This window comes from Microtus oregoni, unplaced genomic scaffold (genome assembly GCF_018167655.1).
Source record: "Microtus oregoni isolate MIOR12 unplaced genomic scaffold, Mior012 000004F_ref0000308, whole genome shotgun sequence".
NCBI classification, from domain to species: domain Eukaryota; kingdom Metazoa; phylum Chordata; class Mammalia; order Rodentia; family Cricetidae; genus Microtus; species Microtus oregoni.
Window position 1 is genome coordinate 54,674,901 of NW_024543063.1, and position 3,794 is coordinate 54,678,694.

Sequence of the window (3,794 nt, forward strand, 5' to 3'; positions counted from 1 at the left end):
TTTGGGCTATTCATAGTTAGGAGGTTATACAAATAAAGTTAACATGTATAAATGTTCAATTTCAGTGGAAACATGTTTCCATTATTCTTAGGTAAATGTTCAAAGTTCAATTTCTGGACTGTGTATCATGATTGTGCTTAGATTTTAACAAACTGCCAAAATATTTTAAAATGTCTTTGCTAATTTATATTCTCACCAGCAGTATATTTGTGATTTATTATTCTCTACACACTCTCCAATATTTGGTATTATTAATAGTTTAGTTTTTATTTCATCATTTGAAATGCCTATTTCCCTCATTTTATTCTTTGTTGTTGTTGTCCTTGAGAAAATCATAATATAATTACAACCTGTCTTTCTTCTTTTTCTTCATTTCAAAGTCTCCTATATGCACCCCCCCACTCTCTATCAAAGCCATGGTTTCTTTTTTTCACTAATTATTTCTGCGAGCACACACATGTATCTGTATTCACACACACACACACACACACACACACACACACAGCCTGTTCAGTGTATGTAGAGTTTTTCTTTTCTGTAACTACAACTGCTTTCAAATAAACACACTGAGGTTTATATTGATTACAAGTGCCCGGTCAAAAGCTCAGGCTTCTTACTAGCTAACTCTTAAATTTTAAATTAACTGATACTTCTTATCTGTGCTTTGTCACATGGCTTGATACCTTCTCTCAGCACAGCATGTCCATCCTACTTCTTCCTGCAGCTGCTGCCTACTCCCCTGACTCCACGATTCTTCCTCCCATTATTTTCAATTTGACTCTTCCACCTAACTATATCGTGTTCAGCTATTGGCCAGTCAGCTTCTTTATTAACCAATCACAGCAACAAACCTTCACGGTGTACAAAAGGATTATTCCCCAGCAGTTCAGTTCATATAATTTTACTTGTATATATGTTTTCAAGGCTGACCCCTTAGCACCAAACAACCAATTGGTGCTTCCTTTACTGGGTAGAAACATTTCTCCTGCTCCCAACTTCCCTAGTTTCCTAAAGTTCTTTGTGTAATGTAGAGGCCTACAAGACAAAAGTCCCTGTCTGCTTTGGCTTGGCTTAGTGCTATATGCCCTGATTGCATGTTTTGGTTGTCATGTTGGTGAGACTTTATGGGTGCAGATTCTGATATTACTAGGAAACACAATCTCATAGTAAAATCCCTAATTTTCTGGCTATTAAAATCTTTCTAACCCTTCTTCTACAATGTTTCCCATTTCGGTGAAAGAATTTGCTTTGTAGACATATCCATTGAAATTTGGCTCTACAACACTAAACTTTGATTGGTTTCCGTCTACTGTGAGAGAGGTTTTCTTGATGAGGCATGAGCACTACACTTACCTGTAGGTATAAGCAAAATACTTGCAGTGCAATTTATGGGTTGTACAGGTGTAGCAAAGTATTGGTTGTAGGTTCTCCACAAAGATCCATGACTTCAGTAGTCCTGGGTATTTGGCTTTGTTTCTAGTACTAAACATAATGTCTGTTTTGTTGAGTGTGTCTTAAGTATAATTAGAGAGCTTTTCATTACTGCCAAAGTATGTGTACCCCTTGGGAGATATCTGATCACACTATGAACCCCAAGTTAGCATCAGCGTTAATTAAATAAATACCTTAGGTTAGGAGGCTAAGTTAGCAACCAGTTGACAGAAAGAAACAATAGAGCATCATAGGGCATCTAGAAGAGTTAGAGAGATGTATCAGAAGTAGTAGGGAGTCATTTTGAGTGTTTTGTTTTTTGTTTTGTTTTGTTTTGTTTTTGGCAGAAGAGAAGGACCTGTTTTGGTGGGAAATGCCAGCAAAGAGAGAAGGTTAGCTAGTTGCTACTCTGCTTCTCTGACTTCATAGGTTTTTTCCACCCTAGCCTGTTAATCAGACTCCAGATAGATAAATAAATAGAATAAAAGAGATTTAGTTAAAAACTACCTTTAGTAGCAGAGACAGAGCAGATGCCTGTGGGAAAAGGATTCTCTCCAGGCTGTGGCCTGAGCAGTCAGGCCATTTTCAGAGAAGCAGGCTGGTAACTATGAAGTCACTATTGCTGGTTGAAATAGCAGTAGACTAAGGCACAGACGCTGTGCCGAAGATAAAACAACATGTATCACTACTGAACCCTTAGGGTTATTGTAGCATGATGGTTGTACTTGTGGTTCATAGGTGTCATAGCTGGGTAAGACTTTTGCTTACTTAGTTTAGAAGCTTAACTGACACAGGAAACAGCATTCAGGTCAGTTCCAGCTGAAGGGGCCTCTAGGTTCTGCATTTGAAGAGTGTAGTGTCTTCAGCAATAGGGAATTACTTTACTCTCCTGTAGGGGAGGTTGGCAATGAAAGACAACAGCAATACACCATAATATTTTGGGAATGTCTTAAGCAACCCTGACCAACAACTCAAGAGGGTTTCTCATGCATGATATTGGGATGGATGATGTTCGGGGGTTTGTTAAATGATCTTTGACTCTTGGAGGGAGCATAGTCAGTCCAGATGCAATGAGGTGTGTGTGTGTGTGTGTGTGTGTGTGTGTTTTATTTGTGGTAGCTAGTAGAATAATTCCTTATGATTTTTTCAAACATCATTAGTGCTATTTCTGACTTCCTTTCTTCTCTATTTATATCCTTCTCTCCTCTCTGCTTAGAGTTCACCTTTCCTATTTCCATGGGAACATAAGGTCACTTGTGCTTTGTTATTCTCTTTTCTGTTCCTTTCCCACACCTCTACACCTTGGTAATTGTCCCTTTTTATTTAACTGGCTTCTAAAATTACCCCTCGATATATGCTCCCATCTGAAGATTTGGAACTAACACCCTCCGATGAGAGAATATGCAACATTTGTCTTTCTGGGTCGGGACTACCTCATTCAATAATATCTTTTAGAGTTCCATCTACTTACAAAATATATGGTATATCTCATGAATTTGTGTCTCTTCCTTTTCTAAGACCATGCTGAACTTCTATGTATTGTTCTAATTTTAGTATATGTGTTGCCCAAGTGGGCACCATGTAAATCTTTCTATCTATTTAAATTTTAATTTGTTAGTGTTTTATTAAATGTTTTACATATATATTCATAAGTTGATTTATTTCTGTGATTGTATATTTGTTTAGGTTAAATGATACTCAGATGAAAATTTTACATATTTGTGAGAATATTTCTGGAAGAACTTAACCTTTAGCTTATTGAACTAAGAAAAGTAAACAGTCATCTCCAGTGTTCATGAACATAAATCTGTTGTGAGTTTAAACAGGAAAAAAAAAAGCAAAACAAATAATTCGCTCACCTTTTTATGATTGGACATCTCTTCTCTCCTATTCTCAGGCAGTGATATTTAGGGTTCTGATTTGCAAAGTAGGTTTGATTTGTACTACTGTTGTTTCTAGCCATCTAGTTTACAGATAACTTATCATAACATGATCCCCACAGGGATTTGAATTAATTTCATCACATGTGCAAATTCTCTCTCTCTCTCTCTCTCTCTCTCTCTCTCTCTCTCTCTCTCTCTCTGTGTGTGTGTGTGTGTGTGTGTGTGTGTGTGTGTGTGTGTGTGTGTGTTTCACTTCTCTGGAGAAATCTAAAGGAAACTCTTACCTTTGTACTTTTGTTCTCAGGTTAATTCTTTTGTCCTCTTTCTAATCCTGATTGTATTTTTTGTTTACACAAACAGGACAATCAGAGTAATACTGACTGACTCAGTGAGACGGACTGGGAAGAGTTCTGTCTTCTGCTTTCCAAGACAGACTTTGCATTCTTCATTATATTTTGCTGTTTTCTTCACATTTTTCTT

The 3,794-nt window shown here is 37.1% G+C and overlaps 1 non-coding gene across 1 annotated transcript; it reads right to left on the reverse strand.

Annotated features, from left to right (window-relative positions):
* Positions 1-2,903: 2,903 nt before the first annotated feature.
* LOC121447710 lies at positions 2,904-3,009 on the reverse strand. Its single transcript, XR_005974237.1, has one exon. It is a non-coding gene; the product is annotated as a U6 spliceosomal RNA (small nuclear RNA).
* Between the last annotated feature and the right edge of the window lie 785 nt (positions 3,010-3,794).